This window comes from Salvelinus alpinus, chromosome 38 (genome assembly GCF_045679555.1).
Source record: "Salvelinus alpinus chromosome 38, SLU_Salpinus.1, whole genome shotgun sequence".
Classification (NCBI taxonomy): domain Eukaryota; kingdom Metazoa; phylum Chordata; class Actinopteri; order Salmoniformes; family Salmonidae; genus Salvelinus; species Salvelinus alpinus.
This window is the reverse complement of record NC_092123.1, coordinates 7,101,630-7,119,786: the sequence shown is the minus strand read 5'-3', so window position 1 is coordinate 7,119,786 and position 18,157 is coordinate 7,101,630. Positions and strand designations below refer to the sequence as shown.

The 18,157-nt window shown below is 40.4% G+C and overlaps 1 long non-coding RNA gene across 1 annotated transcript in view; it reads left to right on the top strand.

Annotated features, from left to right (window-relative positions):
* Positions 1-14,047, top strand: part of LOC139566464 (uncharacterized) — a 56,662-nt gene extending 42,615 nt beyond the window's left edge. The window contains exons 2-4 of the long non-coding RNA XR_011673109.1: positions 12,453-12,560; positions 12,987-13,541; positions 13,753-14,047. This is a non-coding gene — a long non-coding RNA (uncharacterized lncRNA). The remainder of the gene's footprint in view (positions 1-12,452; positions 12,561-12,986; positions 13,542-13,752) is intronic.
* Positions 14,048-18,157: the final 4,110 nt, after the last annotated feature.

The window sequence follows — 18,157 nt, the reverse complement described above, 5'->3', positions numbered from 1 at the left end:
TGGTCCCAGGTCAGTTTTACTGTCCCTGTGAATGCTATGAGGATACAAACACTGCCTACGCCTTCCTCTAGATGTCAGTAAGTGGTGACAATTTGAATGGAGTCGATTGCGCAATCAGGGCCTGTATAAAACACCAAAGACCGGAAGGAGCTTTCTTTCGGACCCTGCGCTCGACGCACAATGGACGTCGGACTGACCTCTTTCCAAGCCTTGGTTCAGCCAGTAATATATCGCCGGTCATGTTTTTACCCGTTATAGGTGTTAAAAACATCATAAGGTAGTTAATTTAAACCGTTTTATAGCAATTTATATCCGTTTAGTGCGATTTTGATTCATTTATTTGTGACGCCCTTCCATGAGCTGGGCACGTTTCCTGTACATACCGAACGTTAGTGGCCATTTCGACGGGACAAGAGGACATCTTTCGACCAAAAGACGATTAGACCGGAGAAAGGATACATTGCCCAAGATTCTGATGGAAGAACAGCTCATAGTAAGAACTATTTATGATGATAAATCGCTGTTCTGTTGAAAAATGTTAAACGCATATTTCGCCATTTTGTTTTGTGTAGCTTCGCTTTGGCGGACCCGGTATTGCACAGTAAGGATAATTTTAGAAATGTAAGTCAGCGATTGCATTAAGAACTAATTTGTCTTTCGATTCCTGTCAACCCTGTATTTTTTAGTCAAGTTTATGATTAGTTATCGATTAGACTAGATCACTCTCAAAGATGGCGCCCGACATTTTCAGGCCAGTTTTGCTACTATTCTCATTGTATAACCACGGTTTTTTGTGGCTAAATATGCACATTTTCGAACAAACTCTATATGTATGTTGTAATATGATGTTACAGGAGTGTCATCGGAAGAATTCTGAGAAGGTTAGTGAAAAAATTAATATATTTTGGTGATCATAACGTTATCGCTCCCGTTGCCTTGAATTCATGCTGGGGTAACGTTTGCACATGTGGTATGCTAATATAACGATTTATTGTGTTTTCGCTGTAAAACGCTTAGAAAATCTGAAATATTGTCTGAATTCACAAGATCTGTGTCTTTCCATTGCTATGCTTTGTCTATTTTTATGAAATGTTTTATGATGAGTAAATTGGTAATACACGTTGCTCTCTGTATTTATTCTAGTCGAGTTGTGATGGTGGGTGCAATTGTAAACTATGATTTCTACCTGAAATATGCACATTTTTCTAACAAAACCTATCCTATACAATAAATATGTTATCAGACTGTCATCTGATGAGGTTTTTTCTTGGTTAGTGGCTATCAATATCTTTATTTGGCCGAATTGGTGATAGCTACTGGTGGAGAGAAAAAATGGTGGACAAAGAAAAATGGTGTCTTTTGCTAACGTGGTTAGCTAATAGATTTACATATTGTGTCTTCCCTGTAAAACATTTTAAAAATCAGAAATGATTGCTGGATTCACAAGAAGTGGATCTTTCATCTGGTATCTTGGACTTGTGATTGAATGATATTTAGATGCTACTATTTACTTGTGACGCTATGCTAGCTATGCTATTCAGCTTTTTTACTGGTGGGGGGGTGGGGGGTGCTCCCGGATCCGGGTTTCTGAGGCGGTAGAAGTTAACAAGAAATTTGTGGAGTGGTTGAAAAACGAGTTTTAATGACTCCAACCTAAGTGTATGTAAACTTCCGACTTCAACAGATAGAGAGAGAGAGGGAGAGAAATAGAGATATTAGTGAGACTGCAGGTCCTGCTCAATAATATCACTATCTCAGCCTGTGTGAATATGTCATCTGTTCAGTCAGTGTGAGAGACAGACAGAGATGGAGAGAGACAGACAGAGAGAGCTAGAGAGAGAAAACGAGAGCGATTGAGGGAGAAAGGGGATATATGCAAGGCACCATATCACAGTAAAATATATCCACCCAATTATTCATGGTGTTTTTTTGGTCTCCAGAACCACAAATACAATTCTATGTGGACTCCAAAATAGTTACTAAACAAACACAAGGCCCATGATACATTGGTGAGATGAGAAATGCAACTTCAGGATTCAATATTCCCAACTGTGCATGTCATGTAGCCGAGATTGACATCCTGCTGATGTACTGTACATGAAATATGCATGCCTTTTCTAAATCTAATATTTCTGTGAAACCCATGCTTCGTTCATTCCCAGCACTACCTAATTCCTAGATTTGATTTTAGTACCTAAGAATATACATGCCTTCAGCTAGGCTAAAATCTCTATTTCTAGCAGAGATCAGTATCCTAGGTTAGAAACAAGCAAATATGAAGAGCGTAGTGCATATCATTTCATCAAATCACCCTATGTCTTTCAGAAGCCTTTCAAACGTTTCATGCAACATTTGTCGAGGAATATATGTTGTGTTTAATTGTTCAATATATTCCTGGATTTAAAGGTCTGGTTTTAAAAATATAATCAAAAGCTCCATTTAAATAGATGCCTGTTAATGTCAGGGGAGCCTATCCAAATATAGATGAAAAGATTGTGCAGAACCCTCATGCTATCTGTTTGTGTAACGGAGATAATGATGAGTGCTGTATGGAGAGCAAATCCAGCCAGTCCAATTAACAGCTTTGACACAGATGCACTATAAAACATTACATAACAGGACTATCCATTCACTGTATACACTCAAGACATTCACTGAATGTATATTATGTGTCTTTCTTCTACACACACACACACTACATGACCAAAAGTATGTGGACACCTGATAGTCTAAAATCATGGGCATTAATATGGAGTTGGTCCCCCCCAATGCTGCTAGATGTTGGACCTGCTTCCATTCAGCCATGAGCATTTGTGAGGTCGGGCACTGATGTTGGGCGATTAGGCCTGGCTCGCAGTTGCCATCCAATTCATCCTAAAGTTGTTCGATGGGGTTGAGGTCAGGGCTCTGTGCAGGCCAGTCAAGATCTTTCACACCGATCTCGACAAACCATTTCTGTATGGACCTCACTTTGTGCACGGGGGCATTATCCTGCTGAAACAGGAAAGGGCCTTCCCCAAACTGTTGCCACAAAGTTGGAAGCTATGCATTGGGGCAGGAAGCGATTGGTCCGTCAGACTGCCAGAGGGTGAAGCGTGATTTGTCACTCCAGAGAACGCATTTCCATTGCTCCAGAGTCCAATGGCGTCGAGCTTTACACCACTACCACTCCTCGGCCATGGAAACCCATTTCATGAACCACCTGATGAACAGTTCTTGTGCTGACGTTGCTCCAGAGGCAGTTTGGAACTTGGTAGTGAATGTTGCGACCGAGGACAGACTATTTTTATGCTCTTCAGCAATCGGTGGGCCCGTTCTGTGAGCTTTTGTGGCCTACCACTTCGCGGCTGAGCCGTTGTTGCTCCTAAACATTTCCCCTTCACAATAACAGCACTTACAGGCTTCCACTGTTAAGTTGTTCTCTTCTAATGAAGATGAATAAACCCTAAAGCACAGCGATAAAGAGTGAGTGAGATTGGGGGGGAGAGAGAGTGTGACAGAGAGAGAGAGACAGATAGAGACTGAGAGAAAGATAGAGAGAGAGAGAGAGAGAGTGAGAGAGAGAGCTTATTGAGACTGCAGCTCCTGCTACAAGATATCACGACACTATCACAGCCATGTGTGAATATGTCCTCCCTACAGTTTCTCACTTTTCCTTTACAAAGAATGTCATGCAGTCCAAACCACAACAATCTAAATAAATGAAATTATTACAACTGCTTTACTCTCAAGTTGAACTCTACTGTTGGCAGAGCGTCAGAAAATGTACATACACTCTTAAAAAAAAAGGTCCAAGTTGGAACCGAATAGGTTCTTGAGAGCGATGCCATATGGGGAACTATTTTAGGCTCTCTGAAGAACCATAAATGTGATGGTTCTTTGAAGAACCAGACATAAATTGTAAAACAGAAATGTTTTGGCCATCCAGAAAGGGAAATGTATAGACCTGCTGTAGGGTTTTAAGCCTTATTTGCATATTTCCCAGGGTACCTTTCGAGTGAATTTTAGAGTTAACAGTACCACCCATGACTGTGTTTGCTAGTGACAGAGAAATGGTTGCTGCATTAATTAATTTATATTTCTTTGGCCTTCCCCAAGTGAGATCCCAAGTGAGTATGTTGCCATTCAATTCTTTAAGACAGGTATTCCCAAACTGGGGTTTGCCAAATAAAAATGTGATTCTCATATATATATATATATATATATATACATTTTTTTTAAACATTTTCAAACAGTCCATTTATATTTTCCAACGGGGCTATACATTTGGGTGAGGTTTTTTTCTCGCCTGAGTAGCCTCGTTTCACTGCCAAAAATGAAATTCAACCATCTAGTGTTCAGCAAAATAACAACACAATGTCAAATACAGGTAGCCTAATTAAATAATTAACACCCAATCACATTAAGCGTTACTCTCTCACGGGAATTCCACTAACGGTCCGTATGTAGCCAAACATAGCAGCTGCTCATGTTGGAGTGGTAACGCGCGTGCAAGCAGTTGCTCCCGACGCCACTTGGGTACACTGCAGCATTCACCGAGAGGCTCTTGCTACCAAGGGAATGCCTGACAGCTTGAAAGACGTTTTGAACACTATAGTGAAACTGGTTAACTTTGTTAAAGCATGGCCCCTGAACTCTCGTGTATTTTCTGCATTATACGGGTAGCGACCATGTAACGCTTTTACAACATACAGAAGTGCGCTGGTTATCAAGGGGCAAAGTATTAACACGTTTTTTTAAATTGAAAAAGAGGCTTAAAGTTATCTTTACTGACCATCACTTGTCTGACCGCTTGCATGATGACAAGTTTCTCACACGACTGGCCTATCTGGGTGATGTGTTTTCTCGCCTGAATGATCTGAATCTAGGTTTACAGGGACTCTCCGCAACTATATTCAATGTGCGGGACAAAATTCAAATCAAATCAAATTTTATTTGTCACATGCTCTGAATACAACAGGTGTAGACCTTACAGTGAAATGCTTACTTAATAGTGCAAAATAGGTATTAGGTGAACAATAGGTAGGTAAAGAAATAAAACAATAGTTAAAAGACAGGCTATATACAGTAGCGAGGCTATAAAAGTAGCGAGGCTACATACAGACACCGGTAAGTCAGGCTGATTGAGGTAGTATGTACATACAGACACATACAGACACCGGTAAGTCAGGCTGATTGAGGTAGTATGTACATGTAGATATGGTTAAAGTGACTATGCATATATGATAAACAGAGAGTAGCAGCAGTGTAAAAAGAGGGGTTGGGGGGGGGCACACAATGCAAATAGTCCGGGTAGCCATTTGATTACCTGTTCAGGAGTCTTATGGCTTGGGTGTAAAAACTGTTGAGAAGCCTTTTTGTCCTAGACTTTGCACTCTGGTACCGCTTGCCATGCGGTAGTAGAGAGAACAGTCTATGACTGGGGTGGCTGGGGTCTTTGACTATTTTTAGGGCCTTCCTCTGACACCGCCTGGTGTAGAGGTCCTGGATGGCAGGCAGCTTAGCCCCAGCGGTCAGAGGCCGAGCAATTGCCATACCAGGCAGTGATGCAACCAGTCAGGATGCTCTCGATGTTGCAGCTGTAGAACCTTTTCAGGATCTCAGGACCCATGCCAAATCTTTTTAGTTTCCTGAGAGGGAATATAGTTGCCTTTGTGTTCTTGGGCACAGGGACTATGGTGGTCTGCTTGAAACATGTTGGTATTACAGACTTAATCAGGGACTTGTTGAAATTGTCAGTGAAGACACCTGCCAGTTGGTCAGCACATGCCCGGAGCACACGTCCTGGTAATCCGTCTGGCCCCGAAGCCTTGTCTATGTTGACCCGTTTAAAGGTCTTACTCACGTCGGCTACGAAGAGTGTGATCACACAGTTGTCCGGAACAGCTGATGCTCTCATGCATGCCTCAGTGTTGCTTGCCTCGGAGCGAGCATAGAAGTTTAGCTCGTCTGGTAGGCTCGTGTCACTGGGCAGCTCACGGCTGGGCTTCCCTTTGTAGTCTGTAATAGTTTGCAAGCCCTGCCACATAAGACGAGCGTGGGAGCCGGTGTAGTATGATTCAATCTTAGCCCTGTATTGACGCTTTGCCTGTTTGATGGTTCGTCGCAGGGCATAGCAGGATTTCTTGTAAGCTTCCGGGTTAGAGTCCCGCACCTTGAAAGCGGCAGCTCTACCCTTTAGCTCAGTGCGAATGTTTCCTGTAATCCATGGCTTCTGGTTGAGGTATGTACGTACAGTCACTGTGGAGACAACGTCCTCGATGCACTTATTGATAAAGCCAGTGACTGATGTGGTGTACTCTTCAATGCCATCGGAAGAATCCTGGAAGATATTCCAGTCTGTGATAGCAAAACAGTCCTGAAGTTTAGCATCTGCTTCATCTGACCACTTTTTTATAGACCGAGTCACTGGTGCTTCCTGCTTTAATTTTTGCTTGTAAGCAGGAATCAGGAGGATAGAGTTGTGGTCGGATTTACCAAATGGAGGGCGAGGGAGAGCTTGGTACGCATCTCTGTGTGTGGAGTACAAGTGATCTAGAATTTTTTCCCCTCTGGTTACACATTTAACATGTTGATGGAAATTTGGTAGAACTGATTTAAGTTTCCCTGCATTAAAGTCTCCGGCCACTAGGAACGCCGCCTCTGGGTGAGTGGTTTCCTGTTTGCTTATTTCCTTTTACAGCTGACAAAATTGAGGCTATGACTAAGAAGTTGGAGCTCTTTTCTGTCTGCATTAACAAGGACAACACACAGGTCTTTCCATCATTGTATGATTTTTTTGTGTGCAAATGAACTCAAGCTTACGGACAATGTCAAATGTGATGTAGCGAAGCACCTGAGTGAGCTGGGTGCGCAATAATGCAGGTACAGTGCTTTCCCCTTTAAAGGTTGCGTCATACTGCGGCACACCTTGTGGGCTGCCTCAGCGTTCTGTGGCACGTAATTGAATTCTCAGCCATTTATTCTGTTAATGCAAGTTAGTGCTAATTTGACCACCACTCTGGCATCTTTGAGAAGTGTTCGATAGTCTTCCATATTGGCATTACCAGAGACGGGGAGGGCACACGGAATTTGTTTTTAACTGATTCCATATGTGTTATTTCATAGTTGTGATGTCTTCACTATTATTCTACAATGTCGAAAATAGTAAAAATTAACCTTTTGTCAATAGGGGGGCGCTATTTTCACTTTGTAAAAAATCGTGCCCAAATTAAACTGCCTCGTACTCAATTCTTGCTCGTACAATATGCATATTATTATTACTATTGGATAGAAAACACTCTCTAGTTTCTAAAACCGTTTGAATTATATCTGTGAGTAAAACAGAACTCATTTTGCAGCAAACTTCCTGTCAGGAAGTGAAAAATCTGAAATCGAGGCTCTGTTCCAGGGCCTTCCTATTAATTTGCCTGAAATCTATGGATCTACATGCACTGCATACGCCTTCCACTAGATGTCAACAGGCAGTGAGAGGTGGAATGGGGTGTCTAGCTTGATCTGAGGCCGAACAAGAGCTTTTGGAATGACGTGTCTGGAATTTTCATTGTCTTGGAAGGCGCGAGAAGGGACCCCAGATTGCGTTCTGAAAAGCTTTCGGTATAGACGTTAGATATCTCCGGCTCTGATTTTATTTGATATATGTGATAAAAACATCATAAAGTAGTTATTTTAAACCAAGTTGTATCAGTTTATTGAACGTTTATTGCGATTTTCGGAATTTTCTTTTCTTTGCGTTATGTGAAGTTGGGCACGTTTGCGCCACATGGCTAGCTTTGGTTGCTAATTCGACAGGAGAAGAGGACATTCTACAACCAAACAACGATTATTCTGGACAAAGGACAACTTGTACAAAATTCTGATGGAAGCTCATCAAAAGTAGGAACCATTTATGATGTTATTTCGTATTTCTGTTGAAAATGTTTAGTCATATTTTCCGCCCTTATTTTGGGCGCTGTCTCGCTATAACGTAAGCTGTATGTCGTACTAAAGTTATTTTTAAAAATCTAACACAGCGGTTGCATTAAAAACTAGTGTATCTTTCATTTGCTGTACAACATGTATTTTTTAGTAAAGTTTATGATGAGTTATTTGATTAGATTAGGTGACTCTCCAAGATTTCTCCGGACAATTTTGTGCATTTTGACTACGTATTCACATTGTAAAACCATGATTTGTACCGCTAAATATGCACATTTTCGAACAAACCATATATGTATTGTGTAATATGATGTTATAGAACTGTCATCTGATGAAGTTTGTCAAGGTTAGTGAATAAATTTATATCTTTTGCTGGTTTTTTCACTATCGCTACCTTTGCGGTGAATGAATGCGGTTGTGTGGTTGGCTATTGTAGTAAGCTAATATAATGCTATATTGTGTTTTCGCTGTAAAACACTTAAAAAATCTGAAATATTGGCTGGATTCACAAGATGTTTGTCTTTCATTTGCTGTACATCATGTATTTTTCATAAATGTTTTATGATGAGTATTTAGGTATTTCATGTTGCTCTCTGTAGTTATTCTAGCTGCTTTGGTGATATTTGTGATTGTAGCTGCAATGTAAAACTATGATTTATACCTGGAATATGCACATTTTTCAAACAAAACATAGATTTATTGTATAACATGTTATAAGACTGTCATCTGATGAAGTTGTTTCTTGGTTAGTGACTAATTATATCTTTATTTGGTCAAATTTGTGATAGCTACCTATGCGGTAAAAAAATGGTGAAAATATGCGGTTGAGTCTTTTGCTATTGTGGTTAGCTAATAGAAATACATATTGTGTTTTCGCTGTAAAACATTTTAAAAATCGTAAATGATGGCTGGATTCACAAGATGTTTATCTTTCATTTGGTGTCTTGGACTTGTGATTTCATGAAAATTATATTATATGATATCCCTGTCGCGTTAGGCTAGGCTATGCTAGTCAGCTTTTTTGATGGGGGGATCCTGGATCCGGGTTTGTGACTCGTGAGAAGTTTTAAGAAAACTCCTGGATTGAGTAGGTGTGTCCAGATATGGCGCTGTACATGTGATGTGTGACGTGACGGTCGGGAGTAGGCTACACCATAAGTGGAATGGAACATTCTAAATTAATATCTAAGGGGCATAACATTTCCACACCCTAATTGTAGTGTAACCAAACTTTCAGTTGAGGTACTAGTTCTTTGCTTTCTCTACAAGAAGTTGATGCTGTTGCTACTGTATGCAACCTCTTGCTAGCATAACAAATGACTAGTTTGACATTTTTCGATTTTGGGTGTGTTCTTAAATTCAATCTGGAGTGCCTGCGCTCATATATTCAGAGCGTTGTCAGATTGTCAGTTTGTAAATTCAGACCGTTTCGCTCTCGGAGCGCACACCGGACGTTCGGGCCGAGGAGTAGGGTTGATTTGAGCATTCTGGTCTTACAACGGCAGTCAAGCACTCAAGCTAAGGCTGGCTAGCTTGCTAGCTACTTCCAGACAGAAATGAGACCACTCTGACCATTTTACTCGCCCTAGCAGAGCTGTTTAGGCAGTTTTCATGTTAACCAGCGCATTGGTGACTAACTGTGCTGCTGGAAACATTGAATTATGCTTTTTTTTGCCGACGCTCTGGTACACTCAGACGAGAGTGCTCTGAAATCGGTGTAGATAGCCAGAGCGAATTTACGAAAGCCACCGTATGTCCATTGACAACGCACAATGACTATTCCATTTAGCTAAGCTAAGAATGACGGGAATAATCAAGTCAATAAATGTTGGGTAGTTAGATAGCCTATAGTTAATATACTGGCAAATTTGATGTATAACTACTAACGTTAGGTAGCTAGCTAACATACCGGTACATGCTGCTGTAAATGATATGCTATGTGGTTCGTAAGGACAGCGTAGCTAACAAATTGTCAGCCAACATAACGTGTAAGGTAACTTACTTGAAAAGTCATTACTTTATTACATTGAGTAGCAAGCTACCCCTTGGTCTGTGATAGGAGGGGGGGTTTCACACCTAGCTCGGCTATTGGACTATTCTTTAGTAAAGGTTGAATAGTCTATTGTTCAGCTATTAGCCCCCCTCCCCAACTTGCAACAAATTGTTGTTACTCACATCTCGTTCCTCGCCCTCTTCCACCTGTCATTCTGCGCCTGAGTGGCTCGCTTGTGGGTGTGCTGGCAGGATATGGCAACAACTTGGGTTGTGCGTCAAGAATTCTGCAGAGCAAGTTGGTATGACGGTCTGGTTACTCACAGGCAAATTGTTATATGCTATGGAGATGCATTTGTGTCTTTTTGTAGAGAGCAAAACTTTTTTTATTATCAATCAAAAATAATTGTTTTGAAAACAACTTATTCCCGACACAAAGTCATAGCAGACACCTACGAAGAAGGACTGTGTGATGATGGCATATCAGGTAAGCAGCACTGGGCGTTCTTCCGCCCAAATTTTACATAGCTAGTAGTTAACTCCTACGATTCAGTGTCGGTTCATAACATTCTACTATATTACATACAGTTGAAGTCTGACGTTTACATAGACCTTAGCCAAATACATTTAAACTCAGTTTTTCACAATTCCTGACATTTTGTCCTAGTAAAAATTCCCTGTCTTAGGTCAGTTAGGATCACCACTTTATTTTAAGAATGTGAAATGTCAGAATAATAGTAGAGAGAATGATTTATTTCAGCTTTTATTTCTTTCATCACATTCCCAGTGGGTCAGAAGTTTACATACACTCAATTAGTATTTCGTAGCATTGCCTTTAAATTGTTTAATTTGGGTCAAACGTTTCAGGTAGCCTTCCACAAGCTTCCCACAATAAGTTGGCTGAATTTTGGCCCATTCCTCCTGACAGAGCTGGTGTAACTGAGTCAGGTTTGTAGGCCTCCTTGCTCGCACACACTTTTTCAGTTCTGCCCACACATTTTCTATAGGATTGAGGTAAGGGCTTTGTGATGGCCACTCCATTACCTTGACTTTGTTGTCCTTAAGCCATTTTGCCACAACTTTGGAAGTATGCTTGGGGTCATTGTCCATTTGGAAGACCCATTTGCGACCAAGCTTTAACTTCCTGACTGATGTCTTGAGATGTTGCTTCAATATATCCACATAATTTTCACATAATGCCATCTATTTTGTGAAGTGCACCAGTCCCTCCTGCAGCAAAGCAACCCCCCACAACATGATGCTGCCACCCCCGTGCTTCACGGTTGGGATGGTGTTCTTCGGCTTGCAAGCTTCCCCATTTTTCCTCCAAACATAACGATGGTCATTATAGCCAAACAGTTCTAGTTTTGTTTCATCAGACCAGAGGACATTTCTCCAAAAAGTACGATCTTTGTCATCATGTGCAGTTGCAAACCATAGTCTGGATTTTTTTATGGCGGTTTTAGAGCAGTGGCTTCTTCCTTGCTGAGTGGCTTTTCAGGTTATGTCGATATAGGATTTGTTTGTGGAAGGCTGACATTTCTGACATTTCACATTCTTAAAATAAAGTTGTGATCCTAACTGACCTAAGACAGGGAATTTTTACTAGGATTAAATGTCAGGAATTGTGAAAAACTGGGTTTAAATGTATTTGGCTAAGGTGTATGTAAACTTTCGACTTCAACTGTACATACTGTAGAATGATAAATCATGCAATTATTTTTCTCAAGCTCACCAAAAGCATTTAGCTACGAACGCCTGTTCTTGCCATTTTCAGTTGAATTAATCTAACTTTCTTTCATGGCAACTCATAAGCAGGCCATGTCCTATTTGTTTCATAGTCGATATAAAATCATATTTCATGACAGTGTAACGGGTAGCTTTTTTTTACAGAAGGATGAAATAACACATCATGTCTGTCATGGAATGCTTTTCTGATATATCAGATGAAGAGTTAGACAAGACATTCAGCGCCATTAAGGCAAGGATGCCCCATGCGGGCTTTAGAGTGGTCAAATTAAGTATAATAGCAATGGGCCATCATGTACAATGGCGAAGAGTTAGGGAGTCTTTGCAGCGTGTAGATGGTGCAGGTATCATTGCCAGAATGATCCAGCTTCGTTGCCCTGCTCGGCAAAAATACTATGTTCTTGCTTCCCTGTCTCTCGTCCACATTGACACAAATCATAAATTGATAAGGTACTAAGATAAATTTGAGTTCTTCACCAACTGGTAATACATAAATAATGAAGTAGGTTAATGGGTTAAACATTTCACTTTTAATTGAAATGCTTTTTTTCAAGATACAACATTGTCATCTTTGGCGGTATAGATGGATTTTCAAGGAAGGTAAACATATTATTTTGGATACATATTGCATATTTCCCATCACCTAATGAACAACCACAATACCAGTCTGGTGTTGAGCTTTCTGTGCTCTATTGATGTATTCTGAAAATGACATCTGCTGCTTTAGATTGAACGGTCATATCTCAGTTATTGTTTTCATATCTACAAAAAAAAGCTATTTTCTTTACTTTCAGAGTGCGAGCTGATCAAGGGGTCGAAAATGTAGATCTTGCCAGATGTTCACTGTCCGAGGAACAGGCCGTGGAATAAAGCATTGCTGGCAAAAGTGCTCATAACCAGAGGTAATTAAACTGTTCTGTGTTCTTTTTCTCTCTTCATCTCTGCCTGTCTTGTTGTACATGGAACCTGTCTCACATGCATTAATTAAAAAAAACTTCAGATGTCAGCTGCTAATTTTCAGGTTTACACCACATTAACACTCAGGTATTTTCACTGGACTATCTGTTGCTCCTAAGTCATGATTTCCCTGGGGGTTAGCCTTGCAATAACTAAGTGGTGAGACACATAGCCCTCTATATTTAAATGTTTCAGGTACACTCCGATAGGTGTCTGCGTCACATACAGTCCGTAACCACTCACAGAGGCACACACAACTTGCATTTCTATAACCTCGGACCCACCTCAGTGTTCACTATTCATGGAGGAAGACCACAGGACCACAGAGATTAGGTCCCCCACCCACAAAACCCTTTATTTCTCTCTGTTAGAGTGGAACGCTTATGGAGAGATGTTTGGAGTGCTGTGACATGTCAGTACTACAACTTGCTGCACAGTTTGGAGGAAGAAGGATACCTTGACCTGTCGAATTCTATCCACCTCTTCTGTGTGGGGATATGTGTTCCTACCTCGTCTGCGGGCAGATCTGCAGCATTTCACAGAGAGTTGGAATAATCACCCTTTAAGTACAGAGGCGAACCTGACACCTCACCAGCTGTGGCATATCGGAATGCTCCAAACACCTGTGCACATTTTTGTTTTTGCCTTAGCACTACACAGCTGATTCAAATTATCAAGTCATCAAGTGGTATTTTTTGTCTAATAATGACTTGTTTGTCCTTATCTGTCTGTTTTTCAGCATAAAGTACTGAGTAGCCACTTAGTGTGGACACCAGGTGAGACCACACACACACACAATACCAGTCTCTCTTCTTCACTTCATCCCTCTCCTCCTTCTCCCTAAAGCCTCTAGGTTATATCAGCTGTGTTGGTGAACCCCTCCCGCATCTGAACTGGCTGACACAGAGGGCACAGCATGATCATAGGTGTGAGGTCTTTTGGTCAGGTAAACAGGAAGTATTATTAAAGAGATGCTTTACATTGAAATACAGATAGAGATGTAGTTGTCCCAGAGTTAATGATCCAAGGTCAGTTTTGCATTTCACCTCCTGATGATTATGATGACTGACCGTGTTAGAATAAAAAAAACAAGGCTTAATCATGTTCTCTCTCTATCCATCTTTCTCTCGCCTATAGGTATGTTTTGATGTGAGAGAGGAAGCCAGTCCCGTCATCGCCACCTCACCCGCTCTGAAGATAACCTTCGGGCCAACTGAGGGCCCAAGGATGGTTAGGAGACACCGCTAGAACACTGTAATTGTGATGAACTGAGAGAATATTAGGGTAGCACTGTAATTCATGAATCATATGCTGTCTGTCTCTGTTCTTACCTCTTTCCCTTTCTGTCTTTACACCTCTCTCCCCACCTCGTCTTTCTTCCTCGTTTTATAATGTACACCATATGTGCATTGAAGTACAGATTGAACTTGTATTTATAATATAATATTACAATTATCATAATTATAATGCATGTATTATGTATTTATGACACCTTGATAATGAACTTCTTTCATTAAAGCGTTTCACATTCTCCAATGGTTGAAATTAAGTATCTCATTGAAATACTATTCTGTGTCCTCAGATTAATGCAGATGAAGGGAGTTAGATATGCATAGTTTTTTTTCTGTATATATGAACTGCAAATCAGCCTTTACTTAAATCATGTTTCTAGTCTATTGCATAGTTTCAACGTGTAATCATTGATGTCCCAGGAGCAGGAGTGGTGAACACTGTTGAAGTGTATAATTTGTAATACATACATGCAGACACAGCATCATTCAAAGAATGGAGTTTGATACACCTGGTATTGGATATGACTGAAAAAGAATGTCTCAGAGATTCATACCTGAACCACACCTTTATTTTCCAAGGAAGAGTACATGATCAGTGAATGTATTCAATGTACAGGCTACAATGTGGGTGATAACTACAGTACATATATGTAGAACTTGCATCCTTGGCACAATAAAGTTATTATATTCTACTCTATCCATAGGCTTCATTAATGCCATTCAGGCTTGAAGTTGATACAACTAAGATAGCTGAGGTTCATAGATTGGTATGAATATTAGTTCAGAACCTAATGTTTTAGGGTCCATACACAGATCAGCTACATGCTGTAGCTAGCTACACATCCATAGGCATACAGTTATTTTTATCCTCCACTACACAATAAGCAAGTAAATAGTTAGCTAGCTATGTTACTTCAGCTGCATTGAACGGTAAGGCACGCTTACACAATTGTGCATTCAATTTGCAGTAAATGCTTTAGCTAGCTAGATTCTTTACATCCACTGTTTCATTAAACAGTGAATCCCTAAAACATTCTCAGGAATCCCTAAAACATTAAACATCATGAATTACAATGTCATACTCATGTCATAACACCAGCTAGCTAGCTCGATAATGTTAGCTAGTCAGCTAACTTGCAAAATAGCGATTTTTGTAAATTAACTTAATGACAAAAGAATATGCACAATTGTTTGTCTCTACATTAACTAACATATTTCTCTCATTGTACATTTTTTGCTTGACTCGTTATGATGTTAAAATTACTTACATTTGCTTCCACCGTTACGTTTTGTCAGCCATCTTTGCTGAAGAAAGTCACCAGGGACGGGTGGCTCGCGTCAAATTCGTCATTGGATCCACTCGATATGATTGGTCATATAAAAACCTTGGGACCCAAATGGATAATGAGTGCTTTAACTTCCCCTTGTGGTGGTCTGGAGCAATGAAGCCGTGATGCTGGGTACCTCTAAGTCCCGCGGCGTAAGCTCGCAACTTTTAAAGGAGGAACCACTGTACTTTCCCGAAATGAACGATACAAACAACTGGATTCGTTGTCCCTTTCAGGGATCAAAATGTATTTTATATTTGAGATTCTTCAAAGTAGCCACCCTTTGCCTTGATGACAGCTTTGCACACTCTTAGCATTCTCTCAACAAGCTTCACCTGGAATGCTTTTCCAACAGTATTGAAGGAGTTCCCACATATGCTGAGCATTCTTTGGCTGCTTTTCCTTCACTCAGTGGTCCAACTCATCCCAAACAATCTCAATTTGTTTGAAGTCGAGTGGTCATCTGATGCAGCACTCCATCACTCTCCATCTTGGTCAAATAGCTCTTACACAGCCTGGAGGTGTGTTGGGTCATTGTCATGTTGAAAAACAAATGAGAATCCCACTGAGCGCAAATCAGATGGGTTGGCATATCGCTGCAAAATGCTGTGGTAGCCATTGTGATTACTGTCCATGAGAATCCAAATAGGTCAGATCAGGTTTGCAATGAATAACTTCAATCAGACCCCCTTTCACCCTTAGAGGGGGAAGGAAAGAACTAGTGGGGATTAACAACAACGTCCTGTTGTAAATCAAGGGAGAAGATGCAGGTCTCCCTCTCCAAATTCACCAAAGGAATGTGCTTTGTCTCAACATACCTTTTTCCCGCTGAAACTCTAAAACGTTCAAAGCAACTACTGGAACAATATTTCTAACATGGAACGTGGGGAATGGTCAGAGGCCATCTATAGAACACTAAAGTAATTTTGTTAGTTATTTTGTTATGTCATTAAAAATGATATAAAGAAAATACTGTAACTTGGAAAGTATACCCACTACATATATAAAGTTGCCATACTAAGCGTTGTGCATGTAATATGGGAAATGATGAAAGTGTTTTTGTTAAGAGAGGGATGTGATTTGAGAAGCTATAAGAGCTAATTGTTTTTCATATCTTTTGTGATAGAAAAATGACATATTTACCAGATTTGTGTGATACTAATTAGCATTACAGGTGACTACCTCATGAAGCTGGTTGGGAGAATGCCAAGATTGTGCAAAGCTGTCATCAAGGCAAAGGGTGGCTACTTTGAAGAATTTCAAAAATAAAATAAATTTTGATTTGTTTAACTTTTTTGGTTACTACATGATTCCATATGTGTTATTTCATAGTTTTGATGTCATCACTATTATTCTACAATGTAGAAAATTATAAATATAAAGAAAAATCCTGGAATGCGTAGGTGTGTCCAAACTTTTGACTGATACTGTATATACAGTATGTCCTTGAAATCAAGTGCCCAGAGCCATAAGAGTCAAATGGTTCAGTCTTTCCTGTCCCATCGTTGATCTCAGTCTGTGTTTGACAAGAGCCAGCTTTGAAAAGGACCCTTTATATGATGCATTGGTTACAGGTAAAGTAAAGAATATTTGCAAGGCAATGTCAACATTGGGAAACACTGCTTGTAGATTCCTCTCTCAACAGAGCCGTTGCAGATGTGTTTTTCTCACTTCTTATAAATTCTTTAAACTGGACGATTTCACCTGAAAAATCAAGTTGCAAGTCAGATTGCTATTTCCTCTGAAGGTTGAGTGCAGAGGAGTTGCTTAGCTCTTTGTATGACTCATACCTCCTATTCAACTCGGCAATAAGCGTGTCAATCACAACAGTGAACACACCGATGGCAGATTTCTGCTGACCTTCCAATGATAAACGACAGTCAGGCTCTGCCTCTGACAACTCAACGCTTTGGTGACATGCCCTTTCCTTTTGCCTCAAAGCTATCAAACTGAGCCCGGAGCCCAGCCATAAAATCTTTCAAGGAGGCCAGCAAACGAACAGCGTTAGACAGGTCCAGTTGGACTGCCTAAAGTGCTTCCATTCTGAAAACGTTGGAGTATTGTTTTCCACAAGTTACAGAGAAAAGCAATCTCAAGTTTATCCATCGGGTATAAAGTGTTAGAGCCTCATTATGATTGGTCAGAGTTTGATTTTCGTCCTCAGATATTTCCTTGAGCGTGAAAATAGAAGAGACTGACTAACATTGGCATAATTGAGATTTGAGGGTTTCAATTCGACTGTATTCATTTGGTTGTAAACCTGACGTAACAATTTGCCATCGCCAAGTGTATTGGAGCAAAAGTTAAATGCTGACTGCACAAACGTGAAAAATTCATTTGTCCCAAGGCAGCAGTTCACAGTTTTTACCTCAACCAAATTCAGAATATATGCAGCACAAGGCACCCACTCTATCAATGGGTTGATCTCTCGTATGCGCGATTGCAGGCCTTTAGTTGTCCTTGTACTTTGTATCTTTGTGTTACGCATAAAAATAACCAGTCAGTTTGGGTATTTTCCGTTTAAATTCTTGCTCCTGCTGTTGTTTTATTTTCAGTAATTGTATTTTCTGTGCCCCACTCAGGACATGTTCACTTTTTCCCACCATTTTCAGTAGGCAGGCTAGCCAGCAATATTTTTGTAACCATGTTACAGCCCGTACATGTTATATGCCATATTTGATAACAGCTTTCTGATTGGATTATAAATGACACATGACTCACATTATTGACCAGTAACATTTATTTATTATACAGTTTATTTAAATTGTTGTATTAATCAGTTATCCAATCAAGGCAGGGCCCCCCACGCTACCCACCTGGTCCCCCTACCTCCTCTCTTCCCCCCATCTGATGATTAGCAGAGTGGCAGCAACAGGCTGTCTACGCTCATTGAGCGCGAGCTCCTGAGCATGGGAGTGGTTG